A 7,857-nucleotide genomic window follows, 5' to 3' on the forward strand; every position below is an offset into this window, starting at 1 on the left:
AAGCTAGTTGGAGTTCAGTTGCAGCCTTGGCTTTCCTGGTTTGCTCCCTGCAGGACTGGACCAGTGCAGAATAATCCTCCTTGGAGTTGAATCCCATCCTCCATTCTTTGTAGGCCTTTCTTTTTAGCCTCAGGACATCTGCTAGGTCCCTGGAGAGCCGGGGGGCTTCTGTATCCTCTTGCTGCCTTTCCTTTGAGATGGAATAGACTTAGCTTGGGCATTGAGGATCGCTCCCTTGAGGAGCAACCACTCTTCTTGAACTCCCCTTTCCCTGGGGTCATGGTCCATGTAGGGATTCTACAGCCCTATGCTACTTGGTAGGGGGTAAGGGGGGATAAAAGGGATGTTCTTGCCTAGTCATTCAGGTTGGGACCTGGTGGATTGTTTAGCCCTATATGAATAGGTATTTTTCTGGATTGCTGATGCAGATGAACATTTGCAACTAATAAGGTAGAAAAGGTTAAGAAGAGCCCAGAAAAATGGGCATAGCCAGGCAAGTTCTATGTGCCAACATGAGCAGGTTGTGGCTTAGAGCAGTGGTTTAATGCCTGTTTAAACATCTTACAGCTTTTTGCTTCACCACATAAAGAGATACTCTATTTTATGTTGGCTTTTTAGAGCATCTTGCCTAGCTCCTCTTTTCTTCCTATACCCTTCAAAGTGAAGAGAGGAAGCAGAGTCAGGTCCCTTCTGAAGTCTCTAGCAAATCAGGTGATGTGGATAGTAGAAATGAATACTGAGTATCTGATCTAATTTACTGAGGTGGATAGGAAGTGAATGCTAAAGCACTCTAACCACCCATAACCCCCCAGGCTAGCTACAGTTATGTAAATTATTTTAGAATGTTTCAGCTCTAGTTAATAAGTTCCCAAGAAGAACATAATTGGAGCAGTCTTTGCTGTTACTGGTAGAAAAATTTAATGTTCAAAGGCCTTGTGCCATAAAAGACATATGAGACGTTAAAGGTTGCAAGCAGAATTAACAAAACAAGCTCCGTGAGGGAACTGTCAATAACTGGCTAAATCAAATAAGTTACAGTTCCAGTCTGGTTCTGGTGGGGCTCTTTGCTGATACTGTTACATGGTGTTCGTTCAGCCATGCAGTAAGACAGAGCAGTTCTGCAAAAACAACATTGATTCAAAATTTAAATATGATGTAGTAACTTAAACATTTAAAAAATGACTCTTAATCAATGGAACTGATTCAAGATAAAATCCGGATGGCCACATAACTACAGTATATAATACCAGCCAAATTCCAGGCCAATCTCTTTCTGAACACGAGTACCTCCTTAATGCAGATTTAGTCTTCAAAGCATCTTAAATGCTGCAAAATACTCATCCTAAGGAAAGTCTATAATATGAATCCTTTTTTTCCCTAGCAATCATCAGTCCTGTCATTAGGATTCCAATCTAATCCTTTATGGATATTGTTCTGCTTCATGCTTCCCAATGTTCTGAGAATTTATCTTGTGCATTGAAAGTCTGAGACACTGAATTCAGAGTTTGTTGAAAAAATATGTAGAGCTAATTTGGGAATACTTTTACAGTTATCTTCTAATATTTGAATTTGATTAGAAAGCTGATGCGGCAACTCTGGCTGGATGAGTAAAAAGATGCCGTATGTGCAGAGGTTCCAAGCTGTTCAGAGGTGGTTCTGAGAAGAAAAATTTAACTTTAACCTTGCATTTCTATTTGCATGTCATGACAGTACAGTGCAAACATTAATGGGTAAGGCTGAACAGCACCAATTAGGTGAGCAAATAAAAGTCATTATCCCTAATTACAGATGGGAAGTAAGTTTTCAAAACATCTGCTATTTGAGGTTTCAAAATTAGTTACATTTGTTGAAATTGTGGATAGGTGTGATTTGCCTAGGTTACCGGGTGAGGTGGATCAATGGTTTGCTATGGCAGTTCCAATGTTTGTAGAATCATGCAAATAAGGCTGGAGGGGACTTCAGGATGTAATTTTGGCACTGTCACATGCTTTGGGGGCTGCCCTAGGCATGGACTTGCACAAAGGAACTCCTCGGTACAAAGTAGGAAAATCACTATCTAAGCCATCACAGTCAAGTGTTTGTCCAGAGTGCACTTAAAAACTTCCAGTGATGGTGATTCCACAACTTTTCTAGAAATCTATTCCAGTGCTTCACTGCCCTCAAACTTAGAAAGCTTTTCCTAATATCCAGTCTAAATATCTCTCGTTGCAATTTAAGATCACTACTTCTTGTTCTGTCCCTGCTGGACACAGAGGATAGCCAATCACCACTATTTTTATAACTAAGAATAGTTATAACTAACTATTTTAATCTACATTGAAGATTGTTATCAAATCCCAATCCCCTTTCAGTCTTTTCTTCTCAAGACTAAATAATGCCACTTCTTCCAACCATTCCTTATATGTTAACTAAAGTTGCAGTCATTATTTTCATATTCCTGTGGACTCCTTCCAGTTTGTCCACATTTTCCTTGAAGTGCGATAATTAGAGCTGGACATAGCACTTCAGGTGAGGCCTCAACAGTGTTGAATAAAATGGAAGAATCATTTTCTATGACTTGCATGCAACACTCCTACTAATGCAATCCATTACATCAGTGATTCTCAAGCAGGGCACTGGAAAGGTGCTGTGACATGTGGGGAGACAAGCCAGGTGTGAGGTGATAAGATGATAAATGCAGGCTCAGCTCCTTTGTTCATTTCTCTGCCCCCACTGCTGGGCCTCTCTGCAAGGAAGTAATCATTGTAATAAATAGGTTAGTTTTTAAAAGGGGTGTGCCACTTAATTCACACTAGTTATAGAGAGGTGCCTTGAGCCTGTGGAGGGTGCTTTGAGTCTAGAAAGGTTGAGAACCACTGCATTATGCTATTGTTTGTTTTTCTGTTTTGCAGCAATAGAACATTGTTGATTTCTAGTCAGTTTGTGATCCATTACTACCCCAGCTCCTTCTCCGCAATATTGCAGCTTAGTTATTCCCCATTGTATACTTGTGCACTTGATCATTCTTTTCTAAGTGCAGAATTTGCACTTTTTTTTTTTAAACCAGTAGCCTAACTGAGGAGGGAACAGGACACAGATGGGGCAACACCCTGGGGCATCACCTTTCTTGTGTGGGAGGCCAAAGCAGCTGCCACCATAGTGACAGCTGACTGCACCACCAAATTTGGCATGGCAGAAGATGGCACTGTTACATGCACTGGCAGCTGCCCTAGGCATGGACCTGCCCCACTACACCTGTTTTTATCCAATACTTTTCAGACCATTTTGAATCCTAGTCCTCTCCACCAAAGTGTCTGTTTTACCACCCAGTTTGGTGTAATATGTATTTATTAAGTGTGAACTCAATTCCATCCTCAAGAGCCTTAATGAAGATATTAAACAGTAATGGTTCCAGGACAGAACCCTGTAGAAGCCCACTTGATAACTCCTTTCAGACATGCCATGAATGATTACCCTGGGCAGGATGACTCAACCAGTTATGTCTCCCACTTTCAATAGTTTTATGCATGCTGTATTTCCTTAGACTACATATGAGAGTGTCAAGGGAGAGGATACTGAAAGCTTTGCTGATGTTAAAGAATGTTCACTGTTCTCTCCTGATTCATAAAACCTGACACCTTGACTTAGAAGGAAATCAGGTTTGTTAAACATGATTTGTGCTTGAAAATTCCACATGGAATCTTCCTTATCACCTTGTTATCCTTTAGGTGCTTAGAAACAGGTAACTTGATGATATTGTTTAGTATCTTTCTGGTATTGGAGCTAGACTGACTAGTTTGTAGTTCCTTGGGTACTCCTTATTCCGTTTTTAAAAGATGGGAATTATTTTTGCTAACTATCACAATGCCTCCTTGATTTTTTTTTTTTCCATACCTACCCACACTGTACTCCAGAGGTATCAAAATCACCCTGAGCTCTGAGCCAGGTCTGGACCTTGGGATTCCTTGCGAGTTAGTTCTGGATCCATCAGTGCTGTTGTGTCAGCAGAGCCATCACTCAGCTGCCTGCTGTTGGAGGCCACCCCTATGGGGTCCAGTAGCCCTGAACTCTGTGGCAAGCCCTGCCCTCAAGTTCCTGGCCACTCTGGGACCCCACTCTCCAGAGGAAATGTCTTTGCAGGCTGGGTCTGTCCCACGGGCCGTATGTTTGACAACCCTTTTATATGTTTATGTTAACCCTTAGTCGTATGACTAAGTTTCCACTTTTTGAGATTGCTTTTTAAGTTTCAATTAAATGGCAAATTAATTTTCTAGCCAAGCTAGCCTCTAATCCTTCTTTTGCACCATAATAGCATGATCCAGCACCCTTAATGTTGTCTCTTGAAAGAGCAAACAAGTCTTCTGGGCACCCTGTTCCCTTAGATTTGCCTGACATTGGATACTTACCATCAGTTTCCTGAACTTATGAAAATGTTGACATCCAATGTTTTGTTTTTTTTCCCTTCTGTTCTCCTTTGTTTTTTGTTTTGTTTTTTTAGGATGATGAGCTATATCATTTCAGGATTGCTTACTTCCAAGTTGCCTTCGATCTTCAGCTTCTGAACCAATTCTTCCTGTTTGTAAGCAGCAAATCAAGAGGTGCTCCCCCCCATTTGTTTGTTACCTTCTATAGCCAAGAAGTTGTCCGTAAGGCAATCCAAAAAGTGCACTGCTCTGTCACTTTCCCAGTAGATATCACAGTAAGTCAAGTTCCACATAAGAACTGGATTCAACACACACCTGTTTCTGTGCATGCACAGGTGTGTATCTCATGCTTAAATCAGGTAGGCCTTATATTTACAGTGGAAGAAATGTACTGTCACTTGTGCTGGAAACCTTGAATGACTGAGAACACTTTCTGCCACCAGAAGGCATATTTGGGTATAATCAATAGTCTTTTGACACTTGGAAAAGAAGGGCAGTCAGCTGAGTCCTGGGAGTCTGAAGACCTGGGCTTAATTTTCTGCCTTTGCCACAGATTTTTTGTGGGGTCTTATTGGCCATCTATAAAATAGAGATGAATTTCCCTGTATTGTCAAGGTAAAATCCATAAGCTTCTGTCTTTTGATAGTCTGGTGATCAGGGCACTATATAAGCTGCTTAAGGCAATGAACTGAGAAGGAGAGCTGTGTTCAGTTCTTGGCTGTATCATAAGACATGTCTGTACTATCAAAGAACTGTTCTAGTGAGGGATGCCACAAAGCAAAATATATCTGATCTGTGCTTGCTATACCCCCAAAAAGATGTAATGCAGCTTCCCTTGGTGCAGTGCTGAGCATGTTCTGTTAAGCTTCTTGCCTTGGATATGCTTATTGGGACATACCCAGTGCTGTTTTACATCCATTTCAGGATGTAGCACATATCAAGCCAGACTTGCTATGCTTCATTGCAATGTTCCCAAGCAGAGTCCTTTGAGTTGGACATGACTCCTTTCTTACATTGAGCTTAATCTCCCTATGCCTCAGTCCCCTACAGAAAGTGAGAACAATAGTTTCCTCTTTCCCAGGAGGTTTTAAGGATGATAATCCATCAGTGATTTTGAAGTTCTCTGTTAATACAGCGATGAAAGTCCCTAGCTTGAAAAAGTTCCTCATGAATCACTCATGAATCTATCGCCCCAAATCCTTTCCTTTTTAAATGTCTTCATTGTAAAACTTTGATTGTATTTTAGTAATTGTTAAAGGAACTGTATCTTTATGCAGCTTTATTTTTTTCCTGTGGCTTTCAGCATGCAGACACCCACACAAGTCTATTCCAAATGATAGTGTCATTGCATTTGAACCCTTAGTAACAGGGAATTTTTCAGCAGTTGAATTCAAATTATTTAATTTTTATTTTTTGTGTGCAAATTTAATTTACTGTTGGTCCAAATACAGTTTTATAATAAGTTTGGAGATATAAAGAAAATGTTGAAATATGTTGAGTAGGATAAAGCTTTTTTTAATGAGTTTCAAGACAGTGGAAGATAACATGGGGTTGATTTTTGGTATACTCTAACATTTTACTCCAGGTTCTTTGAAAAAACTTCACATATATCCAGAAAATAAACTTTGCAGCAGCAGTCTTGCGCTGGTTGAGACTGCATTTGTCAAAACATGAGAAAAGTAGGCTGCAGTAATCATGATGTGAGATGACACAAGCTTGGGCAAGAGCTTTAGTTGGGTGGATGGACAGGAAAGTTGGCATCTTAAATATTCTGTAGAAAGAATCTGCAAGACTTGGACCTACAGACAAGTTTGAATCGAAGATGATTCCAAGTGACAGGCAAGATGACAGTATTGTCCACTGTGAATGGAGAAAGGACATAGTGGGGAGGTGTAACAGGGAAACTTAGCCTTGTTACTAGGAAGCAGAGCAGCCCCTTTAAGGCCAGAATCTTCAGAGCATGGCCTGCCAGCAGAGCAGGGATTAAGGGGTAGCCCTGCAGGCCAGTCACCTGACCAGGGCGATCACATGACTCTGTGAGAGCTCAGGCCAGAGATATCTAAGCCCTGAGCTGAACCAGCCAGGGGGAAGCTCAAGCAGTGGCAGAGGGTGGACTCATGAAGGCTCCAAGAAACTGTGAAGTGGCCCTGCCAGTGAAAGCACCAGGCAGAGTGACCCAGAGACATGGACATGGGTAAGCAGGCTAATTCCCTCTATTACTTTTGCTTTGTCATATCCCAGGGGCTTAATGTTTATGTTGTAGTTTAATTTGGTGGTTTGCAGCTGAGGCTGTAGGGGAGATGGAGACCTTATTAGCTCCCACAGGGGCACAACATCAGGGGCCTGAGAGCCTGGCATTACAGGGGCACAGCTTCAGGGGCAAGAGGGCCTGGTGCCACACAGTTGCGCAGGGCCAGGGGCCTAGAGATGAGAGTCATATTGACTGAAGCTAGTGCCTCAAAGCCAGGCCCAACATAGTGGGTCTGAGCTGAATGGCTCAGGTATATAAAAAGGGGTGGAAGCTGTGTCAGCAGAGATGCCAACAGAGTGAGTAGAAGATGCAAATAACATCTGCGAGGCATAGGCCACGATACGGGAAAGTCAGAGTCATGCAAATAGCCCTTCAGGAAAGAGTTCATCACATCTAGGTCTTTGAGAGCCAAAACAAGATCTGGGAAGCCTTGGGGCAGCCTCTCATTTAAGAACCCAAAGTATCAATAAGTCATGGCAGATGAGTGAAGGTGAGTTTCTTCCAAGAAGAAGATTCAAATAAAAATGGACTCTGGGGCCTCCAGGCATGCTCAAATGCTTCTTGGGATGGCACCCTGTTACAGGAAGCCTTGATGAGGAAGATTAAGCATTCTGTTCTTGCTACAGTAAGTGCGAGTAAGACATCTAGGAAAAGTTACCAGAGAGGCTGATGTTTTGGTTTGGATAGATGGAGATGAGTCCAGAGTAGATGGGTAAATCTTCAGATAGTCTGCAAAAACACTATTTTGTGTTTGTAAATCACATTTTCCAGAGATGAGGTGCAGTGTGAGAAGAGATGGGAACTGAACCCATGGAAAATGGGATGGTGGATGATGATCAGGATCCTCCAAATGACATTTTGAACAAGTTATTGGAAAGATAAGGAAACCAGGAGATGATGGGATCATGGAAGGCAAGGGATGACATCATTTCAAGTACAAGATGGTTGACTGTGGTGAAAGTGTCAGATGGCATGAAAATTGGTTTTGAGTTTTGACTAAGAAGTCTGTAGAGTTTGATAGTGTAGTTTCAGTTCAGCAGCAGGGATAGAAGGACACGCTAGAACTTGTCTGGACCAAATATTGAATGTATGCTTGTTAGAAATAGAATATTGTTAGAAATGCGCAGCTTGCATCTTGCACCTGATAAGAAAGAAATACTGCCAAGGACTTTTTTTCTTTCCCAGCCTTGCCACAGCCTTTCT

This window comes from Crocodylus porosus, unplaced genomic scaffold (assembly GCF_001723895.1).
Source record: "Crocodylus porosus isolate Cpor-Errol unplaced genomic scaffold, CroPor_comp1, whole genome shotgun sequence".
Taxonomy (NCBI): Eukaryota; Metazoa; Chordata; order Crocodylia; family Crocodylidae; genus Crocodylus; species Crocodylus porosus.